This window comes from Leptonychotes weddellii, chromosome 12 (genome assembly GCF_054177405.1).
Source record: "Leptonychotes weddellii isolate Sample4059 chromosome 12, ASM5417740v2, whole genome shotgun sequence".
Classification (NCBI taxonomy): domain Eukaryota; kingdom Metazoa; phylum Chordata; class Mammalia; order Carnivora; family Phocidae; genus Leptonychotes; species Leptonychotes weddellii.
Genome location: NC_138380.1, coordinates 62,241,760 through 62,263,631, shown reverse-complemented (window position 1 = coordinate 62,263,631; position 21,872 = coordinate 62,241,760). Strand labels below are relative to the sequence as shown.

General features: G+C 37.7%; 1 protein-coding gene across 1 annotated transcript in view; it reads left to right on the top strand.

Moving 5' to 3' along the window:
• ASB4 (ankyrin repeat and SOCS box containing 4) overlaps window positions 1-21,872 on the top strand; it is a 106,517-nt gene that overhangs the window by 5,963 nt on the left and 78,682 nt on the right. Inside the window, exons 3-4 of the transcript XR_004074811.2 lie at window positions 10,719-10,822; window positions 14,938-15,704. The gene's annotated coding sequence lies outside the window, so the exon portion shown is untranslated. Of the gene's footprint in view, window positions 1-10,718; window positions 10,823-14,937 lie in introns of the transcript that reaches the window.

Here is a 21,872-nt window from a genome sequence, read left to right as displayed (position 1 = left end):
TGACTTAAAAACATAATGGTTGTTTACATGAAGTATGATTAATGACAGAGATGGAGTGAAGGGTTACTAACTTAAGTCCTCTGTATTCTTGGTAAACTTCTGTTTCATTTCTAATAAACTTTTTTACATTCTTTGACACTAATATATGTATAAATCTTAAAAGAAAGTCTTGTGACTCTTCTATGTGAGAAGAAATCAAAGTTACTTGAGAGTTCTAAGAATGGAAAATGAAGCCAATTCTAGTAATGTGAGGCACTGCCTACAGGTCCATAAGCCACGAGAAATCATAGGAGTATGTCCAGGCGGGCCAGTGGAATAATGGAAAATTCCTAGTGGAGGAAATTGAACAGAACTGGACAGTGAGCAACACACAGGAGGAAGACCTAAAAGGGGACTGTGCGTGTGAGGGCCAGCAGCGTCTTCTCAGACAAGGCTGGTGATTGTCCAAGAGTACTGACTGCTGATCTCCTTCAAGCCCAAGGGCAGCTATGGAGCTCCCTGGGATTCACAGTTGTCCCCGGGGGCACCGCAGGGGATACAGAAAAACTCACCCAGGCAATCTCCTAAGTCTCTGGTACTCCACCTCCTGCCACCAAAGAAGGAAACAGCAAGAAAAAGTACTTTTTTCTCACTCTACCCAGTTTTCCTGCTTGCATGCATTTTGCATTTGTTTTAGATTTAAGTTGGCCTGGCCACAGACTGCACTGTTCTAGCCAGGGAAAAAAAAGGATTTCTCAAACTTTGAAAAAAACCATAATAGAAAATGTTATTGAGGAAAATTGGGGGTGAGCAAGTTGATAGATAAAATCAGTGATGGGTGGCCTGGATGGAGGGATAAAGAGGTAGATGATGAATCTCACAATTCGCAGGAATACATAGAACCATTCTTTGAGCTTTTTATTTCTCCACATCTGGTGTCAATGATTATGTAATCCACATGACGGAGTCCTGGGTGGTCCACCAAACTTTGGGATTATCTTTCTCCTTAATATATTTTTTGCACTTGCTCAAGCCCCGTCTCACATAAACTGCACACTAAATCTCTTCAAAGATTCCTTGGCATGACGTTCAGGGGCTTATGTCACCCTTCTTTCTTGTTTACTTGGAGTTCCATCTCTGCTCTGTGTCTTGTACCGTGTGGCTCTTCTCTTCCCTCCCTACTGTGGTATGCAGCTCCTTTTCCATTTCCTTTAATTATCAACTAAGAACCACTAAGACCATTAATGCATATGGCACTGAAGATTTGAGTAGGTAGGGGATGGAGGAAAGTGGCATCACAACACAGCCAAATAAACAGTATAAAAGTTACTATTACTTCACCTTATTCTACCTATCCTTGTTCTAGCTCTCAGTCATCTTCTCACTGCGCTTTTCTCTCTGGTCCTTATTTCTCCTTGAGCCCAGCTGTTCTGCCATTTTGCTGGCCCATCAAGCCATTTCTCCAGCACGTCTTTCTCCCTCTTGGGTTTCCAAGGGCAAAAGCAACATTCTTTGTGTTTTTTTTATTGTCCCAGGGAAGCCCTGAAGGATGTTTCTCTGTAAATAATTCCAACTGGCCTTTCATTGATTAATTGTACCTAACATTCTGACTATGTAGGAACAGAAATGATCTTTATTGCCATCATCCCTAGAGACTGCCCTTTGGAACTGGAGGGAGTCACTGCTCACCTGGGATAGGGAGGGGTGGTTCTGGACCCAGGGGTCAGTGTCTCACCTCTACAGCCTGGGTCTTGCTCTTCTAAGAACTAACATGTAGGAGCAAAGAAAATCTGGTAGATCTTTCAGCTCCTTGCTCTAGGTTCCAGGTCAGGGTGGAACGGTCTCCTGTGCTGAGCAAATTTTTACATACAATTTTATTGAGGAGTTTTGTAATCCTTTCAGATATTACCAAAGCCTCAGCCAGGGAAGACAATATGCACTCCTGATCTGTTTCTTAAGAAAAAATAATAATAAATAAATGTTAAAACCCCATAATTTTACAAACTAATAAAATTTCTAAGCACAAGGTTTTAACAGGTAACAGCAATTTTAATTAAACATCCCATCTTCCAAAAACCTCTGTATCTGAGCTCTTTATTTTGCCTATTTGCTCTTCAAGACAGGATCATAGGTGATAATTTTAAAAGGACTTCGATCCAAGGACGTTCGGCTTCAGTATTAGGACCTTTCCATTTTTGCCCTGGGGTGAAATCTTTATGCCAAGGATTTCAGTCTTCCCTTTGTTCTGCCTTCTCTTCCAGACCTTGCCTCAAAGCCTATCATTTCACACCCAACCTGGCTGCGGTTCTTCTGCCAGCAAACAAACAGAAGTCTTAGCCCCTCAAGAGGAATTCTACCTTTAGCTCTCCGAAATAAGTGTTTTCTCCAGGCTATGCTTAGAAAATAAGGTCTTGTATGTCGATAACTCCCCACCCCAGAGCCCCCTTTTGAGTAAGCTTTTCTATTTCTCTCATTGATATTCTGTAAACCATTAAAGGATGTTTTTTCCTTGCCATGATAATATTGACAAATACAACTAAATTCTCAGCATTAGTACCAAAATTACACTCTGAGTCTTGTTTGTATTGCTTAGTTTTACCCATTATATAAAGCTCCTCAAGTAGGAAGGTGGTTGGAAATGTTACTGCTAGGAGAGTGGCTTTATGTTGCTATAAAAGGAATAAGAATAACTTTGTCTTACACAGACTTATTCTGAGACAACATAGAGAGTCAGAAGTGTATTGATGCTGATTATCGAACCCAAAATGGGTACACATGACCTGACAAAAAATTTTCTTTGTTTTTACTTACATAAGCAATACATGAATGCTTTTGCATTGCAAAATATTCAACAGTTACTGATAAAATCTCCCTGACCTTTTTCTGAGGGAAAACACTATTCTTAGTTTCATATGTATTCTTTTCTTTGTCTATTATTTGTACCTATAGAAACATATGGTATTATTGTATGAATATGTGTTTACTAAACAATATTGTCAACTAATTTTTTTTTTTTTGGTACCTTGAAGATGGCTTTTTTTGCTACAGAAAACTCTCCAGAGGTTATTTTTGGTTTTAAAATGTAAAAGTTCATTAAAGTTACAGATTATGAAACCTATTTATTATATTTAAGATAGTGCTTACAAATATCTGTTCATAGAAAATTTTAACAGTCACTTGTAAGAGGTCCTTGTTAATATTAAAACCAATTTATAAAATTATTTAAATTTTTAATTTCAACCTGTGTTCATAAAACTAATATATTTTATTTCCCTTTAACGTTCTACATTATTTAATATAACCAACAAAAATTTTCCAAGTGCTTAAATAGCTCATATATCAAAAAAATTACAAATAGGTGATTTTTAAGTTCTTTTAATGTTTCTTTAATAATTATGAAGCACAAATATTAAATTATCTCATTTTCCTTTTTATTTGTATTTTTAAGAAATTTTGTGAGGCTAAATACCTTTTTGGATATTCATTTGTCATTTGCAATACTTCTGGAATTTGTCTTCCTTATACATTCATGGGTCTGTTTCTGGAATCTTTATTTTTTTTATATTGATATAGTTTTTTAGTGTGCCAATAACACTATTTTAATCACTATAAATCTATAATATAATTACATATTAGATTGAACAAATTTTATTTCTCCAGCCCAGTTATTTTTCTTTAAAACAAAAATATCTTGGTTATTCTTAAAATTTTACACTTCCATAAAACTTTATAATTAACATGTAAAAGTTTATGAAAAAATCCTATTGATCTCAGATATGGGGCATACTGAATTTATGGATTAATTTTTGAAGAATTGATATCGTTAAAATGGTGAATCATCCCATCCATGAACTTGGTATTTACCCATTTATTTAAGTCTTCTTTTTGCTTTTCTGTAAAAACACATGATTTTTTTCATGAAGATTGTATACATTTATAATTGGAATTATTCCTAGGGAATTTATAGGGTTTGTGTGTGTGTGTGTGTGTGTGTGTGTGTGGTATCATGAATTGTACTAGATTCCTAGGACTATCATAAAAAAATTACCACAAATTTGGTGGCTTAAGACAACAGCAATTTATTCTCTCAATGTTCTGGAGCCTTGAAGTTTGAAATCAAGGTGCGGGCAGGACCACACTTCTTCCAAAGGCTTGAGGAGAGGATTCTTCCTTGCTTCTTTCAGCTACTGCTGGGCCCTGGTGTTCCTTGGTTTGTGGCAGCCTAATTTCAATCTCTGCCTCTGTCTTCATGCAACCTTCTTCCCTGTGTCTTCAAAATCTCCCTCTCCCTTCTCTTATAAAGACATCAGTCATTAGATGTAGGACCTATCCTAAGTTCAGGATGATCTCATCTCGAGAGCCGTAACTAATTACATCTACAAAAATCAATTTCCAAATAAAGCCATATTCTGAGGTTCCAGATTGACATGAATTTTAGGGGGACATGATTCAACCTACTACAAATAGGAATTCAATTTTTTCCAACATATTTTTTGATTAGTTACTAAGTGGATATAGGGAGGATATTAATTTTTGCATGTAGATCATACTTCTATCCTCCCTTGCTGAAAATCCAAGAAAATGTCTTGCCAGTTTCTTGGATTCACTTTAATTTTCTGAGCAATCAATATTATTGACTGAAAAAAAGACCAATTTTAAATCTTCCTTTCCACCACTTATACTTTGTTTTTTCTATCCCTTTCATTGCCTAATACTTCTAATAAAATGTTGAATTCTTTTTAATATATTCAAGTTTTCTTTTATGTTTTTCAATAAAGTTTCATAGTTTCTCCACAAAGGTCTTATACAAATTTTAAATCAACTTTATTTCAAATACTTTATGATTTTGTTGCTTATGTGAAAGAGTCTTTTAAAAGATCGTATTTTCTACTTTATTTTTACTGACATATGGAAATATTTTAAAAATTAATCTTGTATTTTATGCCTAACTAAACTTTCTTTGTAATTCTAAAAGTTTGTTAGTTTATTGCTCTGGATTTTCTAGTAGAAAACAATATTTTCTGCAAAGAAAGAGTTTTGTTTCACCTTTTCTAGTATTTATAAATTGTAAAGCCTCCAAGATACAGTGAATAATAGTGAAGAGGGAGGAAATGACTTTAACTAAAGTGTTTCTAAAGTTCTATCGTTGAATATGGCTTAGGTTTTTGGTAGGTACCTTTTTTCAAGTTAAAGAAGCTTAGAAATCACCATTCCATCCTTACAACAAGTAAAAAGCTGAACAAACTGAAAAATAAACAACTCTGTTTAGATCTATCACAGAAGTGAGATCACCAGGTAAACCACTACCTCCCAAGTTGGAGAGACAAGCAGAGGGATACAGAGATTTACAACTTACTGGAACAGAAATCGGTGAGGGAAAACCTCTTTTGGAACCAGTGTTGTGGTAGGAAAACCTGAACTATAATTAGTGAATTGATGTAGGCTCCATCTGGACTAGTTCGGGTGTTAAAAACTTCAGGAGGATCCATTCCGGGGTAGGGGTGGAGGACTTCCCCACACTTTTGTGAGTTTCCTTGGTAGGGTCTCAACCAGTTTCTTGCCATAACTATCAAAGGAATGTCCCCTGTGCTTCAGGCAGAGAGAGGAGAAAAGTAACCATTTTAAAATATGCCATTGCATTCTTTTCTTCTTAACAAAGCCTGCCCCCTCAGGAGAAACTATTTTACCAGAGTTTACCTTGCTGGGGTTTTATCAGAGCCTACGCTACTTGGAGGAAGGGAAATACCCACTTCCAGCCCCCTTCAGCCACGCTGTCTCACCTAAGAGGCAAAAGAAGCACTGAACTAAGAAGCACTGAAGTTCATAGTCCGGGGACACTGGCTTACTAAAAGACTGCCACCTAATTATAAAACTATAGCATATGTCCTCTCCTCCCACACTTTACAACAACCTTACTAAAGGCCTTTTCACAACAGCCTTTTGTTCAGTATATCATAGCTGGCTATCAGGCCAAAATTTACAAGACATACTGAAAGACAACCACATTTAAAATTTTTTTTTAATTTTTTAAAAGATTTTTTATTTATTCATTTGAAAGAGAGAGAGCATGAGCGGGGGTGGGGAGGGTCAGAGGGAGAGGGAGCGGCAGACTCCCCACTGAGCAGGGAGCCCAATGCGGGGCTCGATCACAGGACCCCAGGATCATGACCTGAGCCGAAAGCAGACGCCCAACTGACTGAGCCACCCAGGTACTCCAAAAAACACATTTTAAAGAGACTAAACAAGCACCAGACATGGCAAGGATGTTAGAGTGATCAGACCAGAAATTTAAAACAACTATGATCAATATGTTAAGGGTGCAAATGGAAAAAGTAGACAGGATGCAAGAACAGTGGATAATGTAAGCAGAAAGATGGGAATCCGAGAAAGAATCAAAAAGAAATACTAAAGATCAAAAACATTGTAACAGAAATGAGAAATACTTCTGGTGGACTCATTAGTGGACTGGACACAGTGAGGAAAACAGTCTCCAAGCTTGAGGATATGACCATAGAGACTTCCAAAACTGGAAAGCAAAAAGAAAAAAGACTGAAAAAACAAAACAGAATATCCAAGAACTGTGGGACAACTATAAAGGGCCTAATAGATGCAAAGTGGGAATACTGGAGGAAAAGAGAAAGGAACAGAAACAATATTTGAAGCAATAATTGTTATTGGTGGAAGACTCTGCATTGTGTGACTTGAGGTCTCAGTTCTTGCATTCCCCACGAAAGATTTATGTGGGGTCCAGGATCTAGTAAAGACAGCCAGAAGGAAGGTGACAGACACAAAGCAGTTGATTAAGGACTACGCACTCTCAAGCTGGGAGAGCAGGCAGGCCGAGGCGGCAACTGCACTGGGGATAGGGTTAGGGGTGTCTTTTCTTTTCATGTTTGCATAGGTTATGGGTCATAGCTAGGGGTGGGCTCCAACTGGTATTGTTTCAAATCATCTGAGGGATTCCTCGTACTGGTTGCGAGGGGGAGTTTTTGGCCCTGCCACATTCTTGCCGGACCTGTCATGGCCGTCTTCCCTTGTGGGTGTAGGGTGAGGCATGGGGGATGGGGGAAGGTCAAAAGCACAATATAAATATATTATAATGAAGCTACTGGTTACCCAGGGCAGAGGTTGAAGAGGACAGGGCTGGCTTTTGGTCTGTCAGCCCCAGGGTGTTGGAAGCCACAAGTCCAGGATGTTAAGAACCACATAGTCAGTGGTATTTTGCAGTCAAATGCTCTACCACTGAGCTATACCCCCCATAGTCAGTGGTATTTCGATAGGCCATTATTTTTCACAGAGCTAGAACAAACAATCCTAAAATTTGTATGAAAGCACAAAAGGCCTCAAGTGGCCAAAGCAATCTTGAAAAAGAAAAGTAAAGGGGCAGGCATCACAATTCTGGACTTCAAGTTATATTACAAAAGTGTAATCATCAAGACAGTATGATACTGGCACAAAAACAGACACATAGATCAATGGAACAGAAAAGAGAGCCCAGAAGTGGACCCTCAACTCTATGGTCAACTAATCTTTGACAAAGCAGGAAAGAATATCCAACAGAAAAAAGACAGTCTCTTCAACAAATGGTGTTGGGAAAATTGGACAGCCACATGCAAAAGAATGAAACTGGACCACTTTCTTACACCATACACAAAAATAAATTCAAAATGGATGAAAGACCTAAATGTGAGACGGGAAACCATCAAAATCCTAGAAGAGAACACAGGCAGCAAGTAACCTCTTCAACATCGGCCATAGAAACTTCTTACTAGATACCTCTCCTGAGGCAAGGGAAACAAAACCAAAAGTAAATTATTGGGAATTCATCAAGATAAAAACATTCTGCACAGTGAAGAAACAATCAATGAAACTAAAAGGCAACCTTTGAAATAGGAGAAGTTATCTGCAAATGACATATCTGACAAAGGGTTAGTATCCAAAATCTATAAAGAACTTAACAAACTCAACACCAAACAGCTACTGAGGGCTCTCTCTCAAATAAATAAATAAATAAATAAATAAATAAATAAAATTTTTTTAAAAAAATTACAGAATTACATTAGACTTTTCAGAAACCAGCAGGCAAGAAGAGAGTGAAGTAAAATAAAGTGTAGAAGGGAACCTTCCCCACCTCCACACCCAACCAACCTAGAATTCTGTACCCTATGAAATTGATCTTTAAAAGTGAAGGAGAGGGGTGTTTGACTGGCTCAGTTGGAAGAGCATGCAACTTGTGATCTAGGGGTTGTGAGTTCGAGCCCCACGTTGGGTTGTTGGGTGTAGAGATTACTTACATAAATAAACTTAAAAAAAGTAACAAAGGGGAGGGAGAAATAAGGACTTTCTCTGATAAACAAAAACCGAGGGATTTTTTTCTCCCCCGTTGGTAAATCTGCTATGCAAGAGATGTTAAAATAAGTTCTTCAGAGAAAAGAAAAGGATATAGGTCAGAAACACAGCTCTACATAAAGAAAGGAATAGCATTGGAGAAGGGATAAGTGAAGACATCAGTCACCTAAATACTGAAGAAAATGATTTCTGAATTACTGAAAACTTATAGCTTGACCATTCTATGAAAAGCCAAGCAGGCTGAGACCGGGACTTCACATGAAATCACATCCATGCTCGACTTCTTCCCTTTCCCTGTCCTTCCCCCTTTCACTTAATGGTGTGTCCTGGGAGTGTCTCCTTAGATCTTTTGTATCTGAAAAAATAAAAAGTAAGTTATACACCAATATTGAAATCTACCCAAAGTTTTACTTATATCATTTGACATAATTATATTGTTTCAACTTTAACCTGTTAAAGTGGAAAATTACATATATGGTTTTTAAAAACAGAGACCAATTAAAATACGGAGATAAACTCTACCAGGTCAGGATTGGGTTTGTTTTGTTTTTTTTTAAGATTTTATTTAGTGATCCGAAGGGGCACCTGCACCCCAATGTTTATAGCAGCAATGTCCACAATAGCCAAACTATGGAAAGAGCCTAGATGTCCATCAACAGTTGAATGGATAAAGAAGATGTGGTATATATACAACGGAATATTATGCAGCCATCAACAACTGAAATCTTGCCATTTGCAACAACGTGGATGGAACTAGAGGGTATTATGCTAAGCGAAATAAGTCAATCAGAGAAAGACAATTATCATATGATCTCACTGATATGAGGAATTTGAGAAATAAGACAGAGGATCATAGGGGAAGGGAAGGAAAAATGAAATAAGCTGAAACCAGAGAGGGAGACAAACAATAAGGGACTCTTAATCTCAGGAAGCAAACTGAGGGTTGCTAGAGTGGAGGGGGGTGGGAGGGATAGGGTGGCTGGGTGATGGACACTGGGGAGGGTATGTGCTATGGTGAGCTCTGTGAACTGTATAAGGCTGATGAATCACAGACCTGTACCCCTGAAACAAATAATACATTATATGTTAATAAAAAAAATAAATCAGGTAATTGAGTACCTATCCTCAAGATAGCACCATGACTGGCTGCAAAAAAAAAAAAAAAAGATTTTATTTATTTATTTGACAGTGAGAGACACAGCGAGAGAGGGAACACAAGCTGGGGGAGTGGGAGAGGGAGAAGCAGGCTTCCCAGGACCCTGAGATCATGACCTGAGCCAAAAGCAGACACTTAAAGACTGAGCCACCCAGGCGCCCCCATGGTTGGGGTTTTTTTGTTGGTTTAAACACACTGTCAGATTTGATTAGCCAATATTTATTTAGGAATCTACCTCTATGTTCTTAAGGGAGATTGGCCTCAAATTTTATTTCTTGGGCAGAATTTGCCTTGCTTCCATTTTGAGACTTTAATAACCTTTAACTATGTATCTTGTTGTGTTGTATATGGTCAAATTTTGTAATGATCCATGGATATTTGGTAAGTATTTATATCTTTATTATGTGCAGAATTTGCTATTTCTTATATATTGAAGACTATTAATGAAATTATTCAAGTATATATTTACATTTATATTGTTTTGAATATCATCTCTTTTCCATTTTTCCTATAAGGACTTTCTAATAGTATCTCCTAACACTTGTATTAGATAAAATTTGAATCTTCTGGATGGGGATTTTGAGTCTCTATCTTCCTTGTCTTACTTTGCATCTTTTAATTGTATGTTTGTCCTATATTCTGGGGAAGAAAAAATATTTGGATTTTTCCTCCAGCTTACTAATTTGCTCCTTTTTTGTGCCCTATCTGCTATTCTACTCGTCTATTGAATGATTCATTTCAAAGGCGAAGCCTTTAATTTACATGACTACTAGTTGATTCTTTTTAAAGAATTGCTGTTTAAAATACTCTCTTGCATCTTTTGGTACAGAGTATTAATTAAGCTTTGAATAAAATCACTAGTTCTTATAATGACCTAGAATGTCCTAGATGATCAGACTCTTGTGGATCTCTGAACTCTCCCCACCTTGCCCATTCTGCTCTAGACATTTTGGTCTCCTGGCTGTTGTCAGCATTTCAAACCCTCCCAATACCTATACCTGTTTCTCCTCCCTGCTCGCCCCCTTCTCCCCTGGATGTAATAAGGCTTGCTCGCACTCGTTATTCAGATCTGTGCTCAAAGGTTACCTCTTCATCAGGGAGATATTCCCTGACTACATTTGCCAAAACAGCATGCAATGCCCTCACACACACATTTGCTTTCTCTCTCCCCCACCCTTTACTTACTCTGCTTTTGCTCTTTGATATTTTATTTGGTTTCTTTTTTCTCCATCAGCAAATGGGAATGTCCCTGATGGTAGCGACCTTGCCTGCTGTAATGTTTACCGTAGTATTTCCAGAAGTTAAAAAAGTGCCCGGGACATATTGGAGCGACCAAATGTATGTATTAAATGAAGCGATGATGGTGTTTCTAGTGCTGCGTGCTCTATTAACTCTTTCTTGTGTGTGCATTCTTCCATGCTTTGTATCTGTCTTCTGTGATGCTGGCTTCGCTCAACGGATAGATGGTCCTCTGTGTATCTTATGTTTGTGACGCCCTATTAGGCCACCGTGGGAAAGGTCTATCAGTTTACTCCAGGCTACTGGATTAGTCCTCCAGGAGGATCACTTCAGGAATCCTGGCAGTGGACTGGCAGACCCCTCCAGTCACTTTGGGAGGGGGGGTGGGGTTGTGGCAGATGAGACTCCTGATTCCGTGTACCTGTAGCCAGTCTCTGAGATGGGCACTGCTCACTCGTCCTGACTGTGACCATTACTCTAAGGTCCTAGTCCTGCCTTTTCAATAGAGGCCCCTACATGCATTGTTGTGGGCTGAAGGCGGGCGCCACTCTTGCTTGTTGCTCTACACACAGAGAAGCAAGGAGTGCTTGACCTACTCGGCTACTCCCACTGGAGCCACCCTGTTATCTTGCTGTCACTGCCCCAGGGCTCCCTCCTACTTCAGATTTCTTTCATCCGCGTGCAAGGAGCAGCATCCTTTTCTTAAAATTATTTGAAACAGTTTCAGCCTCACAGGCTGTTGCAAAAGAATACAAAGAATCCCTGTATTCCCTGCACTCAGTACAATGTGTGTAGTATATTGTCAGAGCCAAGCAACTCATGTTGCTACAATACTATGAACTCGGGTACGGACCTCATTCAGATTTTACCAGTTTTTGCAGGCACTCCTTTAAGGAAAAAAGAAAAGCTTTATTGAGATATGATTCATATACCATATGCCATACAATTCATTTACCGCAAATTTTGCCCATTTAAAGTTTTCAATTCAATGATTTTTACCATATTCAGAGAGTTGTGCAACCATCAACAGAATCTAATTTTAGGACATTTCATTACCTCCAAAAAGGGAAACCGTATCCATTAGCAGTCACTCTTGTTTCTCCTCCCTCTGGTCCTAGGCAATCACTAATTTACCTTCTGTCTGTATAGATTTGCCTAATGTTTTCTTCCATGTTATAGCATGTATCAGTACTTCATTCCTTTTTATTGCCAAATAACATTCCATTGTATTCATATACCACATTTTGTGTATCCATTCATCAGTTGATGGCTATTTGGGTTGTTTCCACTTTTTGGCTACTATGAAAGCTGCTGCTATATACTGGATATTTGGGGAGGGGGTTAGTTCTATGAAATTTCATCACATAGATTCAATAACTATCATCACAATCAGAATACAGAACTGTTTCATCATCACAAATAAAGTCTCTCATGTTATCCCTTAATGATCACATATTTTCTGCAACCCTCATCCCTGGCTATCACTGATCCGTTTTCCATCACTAGAGTTTGTCACTTTGAGAATGTTATGCAAATGGAGTCATACGGGATTTAACCCCTTGAGATGGACTGTTTTTCTCCACTCAGAATAATGCTCTTGCATGCGTCAAGTTGTATTTTGTTTCTATTTATTGCTGAGAATTATTCCATAGTATGGATGTACCACGGCTTATTTATTCATCCATTGAAGGACATATGGATTATTTCCAGCTTGGCACTATTACCAATAAACCTTCAATGAATATTACTTTATAGATTTTTGTGTGAACACAGGTTTTCATTTCTTTAAGATAGATGTCCAGGAGTGCAATTGCTGGATCATGTGATAATTACATGTTTAGGTTTTTGAGAAACTTTCAAACTGTTTCCTAGAGTAGCTGTACCATTTGACATTTCCATTAGCAATTCATGAGAGATCCAGTCTCTCTGCATCCTCTCCAGTGTTTGCTATTGTCAGTAATTTTTATTTTAGCTATTCTGATAGGTGTGTAGATGGTCATGGTTTTAATTTGCATTTCTGTAATGACTATTTGTATTCGTTTCTTATCACTGCCGTAACAAATCACCATGATTGTAGCATCTTAGAGCAACAAAAGATTTATTGTTTTATAGTTCTGTATGTCAGAGGCCTGGGTTGAAATCATGGTGTAGGCAGGGCTTCATTCCTTTCTGGAAGGTCTAGGGGAGAGTCTTTTTCCTTCGAGAGGCCACCAGCATTCCTTGGCTTGTGGCTCTCCTTTCATCTTCAAAGCCAGCAACTTGGCATTTCTCTTTTCCTTTCTCTGTTGTTGCATATCTGTGACTGTAACCAGGGAAGGTTCTCACTGTTTTATGGTTCATATGGTTAGACTGAGATAACCTGGGTAACCCAGGATAATCTCCCCATCTCAAGGTCTTTAACCTTAATCACATCGGTAGGGTCCCTATGGCCAAGTAAGATAATGCATTCACAGGTTCCAGGGATTAGGAGGTGGTTAGAGGTCCTAAACATTTTCCTCTAAGCACTGCTTTAGCCACATAGCACAGAGACTTTTAAGTGAAATTTTTATTGAAATAATTGTAGGTTCACATGCAGTGGTAAGAAGCCATACAGAGAGCGCCCTCGCACACATTGCCCAGTTACCCTCAATGATAACATTTTGAAAATTATAGTAGAATATCACCACCAAGATAGTGACATTGAGAAAATCCATTGATTTTATTCAGATTTTCCCAGTTTTACTTGTACTCATTTGGGTGGGTGTGTAAGAACTACACAATTTTATCACCTCTATGTGTTCATGTGTCCACCACCACAGTCAAGTTGAAGAGTTCCAACACACTGCTGCTAGGTTCCTTCATGTTGTCCTTTTATATCAATACCTCCCTTCTGTCACCCTTCCCTTCCCTAACCTGCTGGTTTTCCTTCTTTTTCTAAAATCGTCATTGCAAAATTGGTATAAAAGTGGAATCATACCATATGTATGATTTCTAATTAGTAATCAGCTAGTTTTTGAATCATTAGTCCCCTGTAGGTAATATATTGTTGTTGTTTTTTTTTCCTCTAACTGTTTTTAAAAGTTTTTCTCTTATCTTCAGTTTTCAGAATTTGGACTATGATATATTTAGGTATGGATTTTTTGGGGTTTATTTTGTTTGTGGTCCACTCAGCTTTTTGAATCTGTAGGTTTATATCTTTCATCAAGCTTGGGAAGTGTTTAGCCATTATTTCTCTAAATATTTTTTTCAGCCCTGTATTCTTTTTGCTTTCCTCCTGGGACTTTGATGGCATGAATGTTAGATTTCTTGTTATTATCCCATAGGTCCCTAGGGCTCAATTTATTTTAAAAAATTCTTTTCTTTCTCTTTCTTTCTTTCTTTCTTTCTTTCTTTCTTTCTTTCTTTCTTTTCTTCTTCTTCTTCTTCTTCTTCTTCTTTTTTTGTTTGAATAATTTTTGTTGACTTATCTTAAATTTCACTAATGCTTTCCTTAAGACTCTGCAGGGAAGAGCACTACCTGTTGCTGAAAAGGGCATGTGGAAGTCAGAGTTCTGCCCACAGGTTCTTTGCGGAGAGGCACCTCCTCCTTATTACAGAGGGAAGGGCAAAAAACAGAGCTCTGCCCACTGGTTCTGGACTGTAGTGTCCACTATGGTGGGAGAAGCATGTAGTGTTTTTCCTGGTGTTTACCTCAGGAACAGGGATGTATGGTTAAAGTGTTCCTGTCTTGTTGGACCACACTTTTCCTGATCCTCTGGCTAGAGAAAGCAGACTTTTCTTGGTGCTCTTTTCTGTCTGTGACTCTTGGTGTTTCTAGATTATGGGCTTGTCTAGCATTCAGTCTGTGGATATTTATGAGGCAAGAAAAAACTCAGGGAACTTACTGTCAGGTTGTTCCTCAAGTCCCAAGGTCCCTAGCCATTCTACCTTATTTTCTCCACCTTCCAGATTTTTCTGTGTCTTTCATTAGTTTTCTAAGATTTTTTTACTGTGACTAGTGGAGAGACTAAAATGAAATGTGTTTCTTCCATTTTGTCTGGAACCACCAGGCTCCAGAGCAACACTTTTTTTAGTAGCTTGTGTAGTAGCTTATTTATGTTTTAGTAGTTTTTATCCTCATATTTAATTCTATATGTTCTATTAAAATCGTTCTAGGGTTCCTCTAAGGTTACCCATTCATGTTTTCCTCTGTGGTAGTAGATTTTTAGATCACACATCTTTTCTGTTATTTCTAGATATTCACTGTGGAAGATAGAGGTTTGCACATGGGATCAACCTGTCATCTAGAACCAGAGTATAAAGAACATTTATTTCTGTGAATTTATGTTATTTGTCATTTAACAGATCATGTTTATTGAGAATAACAAAATCCTATGCAAAGAAATACAAACCTCAGCAAAAAATCATATGCATCAATTAATAAAGCATTTGAATATTTAAAATTGGGATTATGCTGGTTTACATATATAAATAAATAGCACAGAGACAACTGAGCTACTGCACTGAGCTACTTCTGAGAAATCAGACAGCTATTGATTGGGGATCATTGCTACAGTTGATTCTATGGCAACAGTTGAAATAAAAGGCAAATAAAAGGGGGAAAGAGACAGAATTTAGGTGGGAATCCCAAGGGAAACCCAGAGAAAAGTGAAAGGAAGGTCTCAGGGTGACTTCTAAGAAGATTTGTCAGAGGTTTAAGAGGAAGATTAGAAGATCAGTGAGGTCTATAAAACTACTTATAGGAAAAAAAAATAGCACCATTTGAAAAGCAACCATAGATTGATATAAGTTGTGTTTAACTCAATCATCCATTATAATAATTACTGTTACTTACTATTTTATCACTGAAATTAACATGGACAGTTTGAGAAACAAAAGTAAGTGATGACAGTTGTGGGCATGTAAGGGTTTTAATTAAAGTGGAAAGATGTCCTGTTGCATTAGAAAGCTTAAACAAATAATTTTATCTGATGAGTATGCATTTAAGACAGATAAAAACTTTGCAACTTAGTAAAAAGAAATCATTGACAGGCTTTTAACATATTTGTAAGAATGTTTTATTTACTTACTTCTTCCATAACAGTTCAATCCTTCACTGTACAGTTGAGAGTAAGAATTTAGAGGTTGTCTGTTAAATCTTTTGGAGTAAATTGAAAACTAACACAAAGCCTATACCAGCAAATGAAGTTTAATTGCTTCAAAAATTCTGGACTATGTTATTTGAACATAAATACATTTATATAATTTTTAAGTAATTACAATAACATTAGTAATGAATAATAAAGCATTACTAGAGATTCTGTTAGACTTAGATTAATAAATGAATTAAAATTATAATTAGCAGCTTGTGAGCAAATGGTGCTTGAAAGCAACAAATGCAAAGTGCTTCAAAACAATGCCTTAAATATCTCCCATATTTTGTAATTATTAATTAGCAAACTACTCTTTTACAGATTGGATCAAGGAAAGCTTCAATGCAGCTAATGAAATTATCATAAATTTGAAATTAGTCTGGCCTGAATGATATTCTGCTCTAAAGCTAAAAGCTTGATTTACATTTTAAAATTTAAATGCTTTTCATTTCCTTTCTCTGAAACCTTTCCTCAAGTCTGACTATTTTTTTAATAGTCAACCTTTCTCTCCATGAGACACATCAATAGAAAATTGAATGAAATCAGGATTCTTTTCAAGTCTTTGAGAATTCATTTAAATGACTGGTACAGGAGTTCTATGCACCAGCTTTGAAGACATTTTATGTTAGCAATCTTGACTTATAATGATCTCAATTTATACAAACTGGGGAAAGGCAAGAAGTTTTATGGTTTGTCAATGATATGTTATTTTTCTCAATATTAAATTCTAAATCACATCTTAAAGGACATCTAACAAAATCTTTAGTCCACTTGATGGTTGGATGCATGTTGCCTTTAGGAATGCTGCTATATTCCATGTTTTCTGTTACAGTAGAAAATTAAATGACACCTTAGGAGAATCAGGAAAGAGATTAATACTTATATGTCAATTGTATCTCAATAAAGCTGGGGGGAGAAAGTTAATATGAGGTGGGAAAATATTTGAAAATACACAACTTTATTCTTTTCTATTCCATTTCAAATATGATTTCATGCCTAATATTCCAACACACAGAACCATTATTATTAGAGCCATATTTTATTCTGGGCATACACAGGTCACAGCAAGGTACAGCTGGTGGGGCGGGCACTGTTTACAATGAATACAATATCAATGGTGCCCCTGGAGGCCCTGGCCTAAGTGCTTGCTCCTGTCCTAGATACTGAGATGTCAAGTATCAATGTGATGCTAGCAGTCTAGTTAGGGAAAACAGATACACGAAAATACAATTTTTATGGAATCTAAAACACAGCAGTGAAATCAGTTCAAAATACTCTGGTAGTGCCAAAGAAGAATTTACAAGCTTAAAGGAGTCACAGAAGACCTCTAAGACCCACAGCCTTGTCTGCTTATAAACAAACAAATATCAACTGAGGGCAAGTCTTCACAATTAGAATAGTGCAGCTTAATTATAATAATGGGCTGCCGTTTATTGAACTCTTACCATGTACTAGGCTCTAGGCCAAGTAATTAATGTGCCCAGCTTTTTATGTAATTTACACAACAATCTCATATCATAGGTATTTTTACCATCCCCATCTTTCTGATAAGGAATCTCAAGTCTTGAGAGGCAAAACAGGCAGTGAGGGCCGCACCAGGCTGCTGGGTCTATCAGGTGATGGCATGCAGCAGGGACCTTTTTTCACATGCCATAGTATGAACAGTGACTGATCTCTGGATAGGGATTTGCGTTGAGTATATTATGACTAGGTTCAGGGTTGTGGATTACTAAAGGATTATTTTTTAGGAGACCTAGAAAGATAGGAGAAATAAAATCTAGTCTTGAGGATAGCATCTTAGTGCAATGGCTTTTATGGCAACAGTGTAACTTAACTGCTACCCCATGTTTGTGGATTCAAATCCTGCCTCTATCCATATAGCTGTGTGACCCTCAGAAAGTTATTTAACCTTCCAACCCTTGCTTCTCTTCATGAAAAATACATGAATTATTCTTTGTTAAGACTCAATGGTAAGTGATTAATAAATGTTAAAATTCTTACTATGGACCTCAGAGGGTGGGGTAGGATGGATTAGGGGGCAAGGGTCACAAACCCTTGGATATACTGTTTAAAATGGTGTGTGGGAACATCCAACGATACAGAGGATGAGAACTTTACACACAAGGGTGCAAAAATATCACATTATTTAATAAACTTTAAATCAAATTAAACTTGACCTCAAGCCCCCATTCTGCCTTGGACTCCAGGAAAGCCAAGCTCAGTCATTACTGATACTCAGCCAGCCCCATCCTTGGGCAGTATACAAAGGCTCCTGAACTTTTCAGGAGGCCTCCCATGAATGGATTGGCAGGTTGTGCTCTGTACAACCTCAGGGGCACCATTCATATCTCAAGAGGCTTGACCACATTCTTGGAACAGGAGGGAGGGAAAAATAGAGCATGAAACAACCCACCAATTAACATTTCAATAAATTATCCAGCCACATGCATTTTTTTTTTTTTTTGAGGAGAGAGTCCATACCTTTCATTAGATTCTCAAAGCAAAGAAGGAGTCTGATTTGATCCAGCAAAAGAGATGGGTGTCAAACCTCTGTGCTCCACAAAGCAGGAAAACATCACATTTGCATTGATTATAGACCCTTTTCATAGTGCTGACACATCTATGAGCTTTGAGTGGCCTCATTATTTTTTTATTAAATTGGGTCAGGGTGGGGCCCCCCATTCAACCTAAATGCAGATGGGGTCATTGTGACTGAACAGCAAATACACAATAGGTAATAAATTCTGGGAAATGAAATCTGTCATCGGACCACTCTTTCACACACAAAAAACGAGATGCGGTATAACATCGGGACTTGAGGCAAAAAAAAGTCTCAAAGATAAAGACGCAGAATTGCATTCACTGAGTTATAAAGCATTTTGGGGGCCTCTTCTTTGGATAGAACAGGAAAGGGCCAGTATTGATTCAGAAAAAGTATGTAAAACTACTGAAGAGAAAAACCACGTATGTAATGGAGGAAGCTTGCAGAATACACAATGGTTTTGCAAACAAATACAGACACCTGAATGGTAGCATCATTATCAGCCTCATCTTCAAATACAGGGAGAGGGAAAGTGCTTTCAGAGGAGTAGTAGGAAAAACACCCTGGTTGATGAAGAAAGCCCGCAGTAAGTCTTATCTGTCATGTTAAGGGCTCATTACAATAATTATTTTTATCGGTATTTAATTTTTATAAAATTCAGGTGATCAGACCTAGATCCATGATTAATCCTTTGAGTATGACTAAACCCAATGAACAGTAAGAGAATGTCCAAGTCCCATTTTTAGGATTGTTTTTGCACTGAGTTGCATTCACTTTCTACATCCCATTGCCTTTGGATGAATCTGGACATCCCTATTTCGTGACAGTTCAGTTTAGTCATTTGTCACTTTGATTCCAGAGTTCTTTAATCATTAAAAAAAAAGTAATGCTCTCAGAGTTTTTGACATATCACACAATCACTCTTTCCATTTCTTTATCATCACAAAAAATCATCCCTCCATAGAAGTAGCTGCAGATTTTTCACTAGTGTGTGGGCAGCATGGTGCAAGGCAAAGCACATGAAATTTGAGTTGGATGGATTGAAGTCATATGACCTGTATTTTCATCTGTTACGTGGGAATACGGTACCTATGTTACTGTGCCATTGGTAATATAAGCAAAATGCCTGCCTCAGTGTCAGGATATGATGGATACTGAATAAATAGTGATTTTCGGGGGCCTGGGTGGCTCAGTCAGTTAGGCGACTGCCTTCGGCTCAGGTCATGATCCTGGAGTCCCGGGATCGAGTCCCACTCCATGCTGAGCAGGGAGTCTGCCTCTCTGACCCTCCCCCCTCTCATGCTCTCTCTCTCATTCTCTCTCTCATATAAATAAATAAAATCTTTAAAAAAAAAAGATTCTCTTAAAAAAATAAAAAAATAAATAAAAAATAAATAGTGATTTTCTTCCTTCAAAGTAAAAGTTCTAAATGACTGATAAACAAACTATTTTATTTTGTGAGTTCTGAAACAATGAAATGTTTGGGGTGGCTCAGTTGGTTAGGCATCTGCCTTCGGCTCAGGTCATGATCCCAGCATCCTGGGATCGAGTCCCACATCGGGCTCCCTGCTCGGCAGGAAGCCTGCTTCTCCCTTTCCCACTGCCTGCCTATCTGCCTACTTGTGATCTCTCTGTCAAATAAGTAAATAAAATCTTAAAAAAACAACAACAACAATGAAATGTTTGAACTGGAAAGGCCCTCAGCACAAACTCATTTTACAGATGAGGAAACTGAAGGTTTAGGAAGTGAAAAAATTTGTTCAAGGTGAAATATCTAGTTTTCTCATTAAATAAGTATTTGTTGAGTGCAGAAATAACATTACATCATCACCAGAAACCAATTTCCTATAGGTCAAGTAATAATCTATCTCCTAAAAGCATGGTGTATGACATGTGACAATGTGAAATGTAAAACGTGAAAAAGAATGAGAAAATTTGTATGAATTCCTCTTCTTAAATAGATGTTTCATTGAAAAATACATATTAATTGCACTTCAAGCTTAACCAATTTAACTTGTTTACTTAGTTAAGAATGGCGTTGATTTATTGTTCTAAGCAATTACCTGCTTATACTTTTATAATTATCCTATATTACATATGAAAGAAAAGAATTAAGTCACATGTGGCATATTGTGAGAAATAGTAAGGCATTTAGTTGCCAGTCCTGTGTCCATTCATAAAAAAAAAATAGAATTGTTGGAAACAAATTCAACAGGATACAATATGGTTCATGTGGCTCACTGCTGATGTTCAGAATTTAGTAAGTTTTATTGTCCACTATATCAGTCTTACCAGACTTATATACAAAAAAATACTAAAATGGTGGATTTCCATATAAAAGAAAAAGGCATTATGATGTATGAATTTTAAAATTGTGGCTTCCTAGAAATTGCACTGTGGCAGTCCTGCCTTCCTGGGGTTATTCAGCAGCACTTTAGCTTATATAATTACCACCCCAGCCTCCCTTACGGAGCCCACGAGGCACCCAGGTCGGTCACCATGGCAACAGATTCTGAATCAGAGTAGCCCCATCCTAATACTGTGCACAGAGCCTCTTCTTGGAAAAAGTTTTTGTTTTTTTTTTTCATTTTAATTTTGAACACATTTCCCCGAAATTATAGGTTTACAATTTCTGAGTATTTGTTCTAGTTTTCTTATAAGTGTAATCCGACCACTAAAGGCCTGGGCACACACAAGTGCTTGAATAGCAAAAGAAATATAATGCAAACAATTAAATACAGATGGCTTTTTCATTCTGGGCACCATTTTGAAAAGAAGAAGAAGAAGAAAATTACATTTCAGAATAAAAAAAAAAAAAACACCTGAAGAAATAGCTATGGGAGGAAATCAACTCTCTTTGATCTTTGTACTACCAGAAGAGCTCTCAGGCCTTTTAAAAGACTCTTAAAATGCACAGATCTAAGCAAATAAAATACAATTTCCCACTAAAAGTTTTTAAGAAAGGAACAAACACGTGTTGCAAAGGCCACATTGATAAAGCTTGGGCAATAAAATTCTCTTTTTCTCTATAAAGCAGAGAGAACACACATTTTGCTCAAGACTCGCTGTCTCCCCCTGGTCCCCCCTGGCACCACCGGGGGGCCCCGTAAGCCCTTGCGGCCCGCTGCGTGGTGGCTCCTTTCTCATTTTCTGTTTGCTGTTTGGACACGCCTTGCAGCTGTGGTGGCTGAATGTCCGAAGGAAGGCTGAGAATGCTCGCAGTTACATAATAGGACTTCGCAAAACACTGCCCATCCATGAACTCATTTGAAACTAAAGCTGGGGTTTTCTTTCTTCTCCCCATTAGGAAAGATATTTCCATGTGTTATTTAAAATTCCTTTCTAATCTCTCACTGAACAAGAGAGAGAAATCCACACGGTAACTCATGGTATCCTATCCTGTTTACAAAGCAAGCTCTACTCCTTGTTTTCTTCTGGATCCTCAAAGGCCACTCCTAGTTTCTGTCCCGTTTCCATTTCCAGCTTTCCTTGGTAC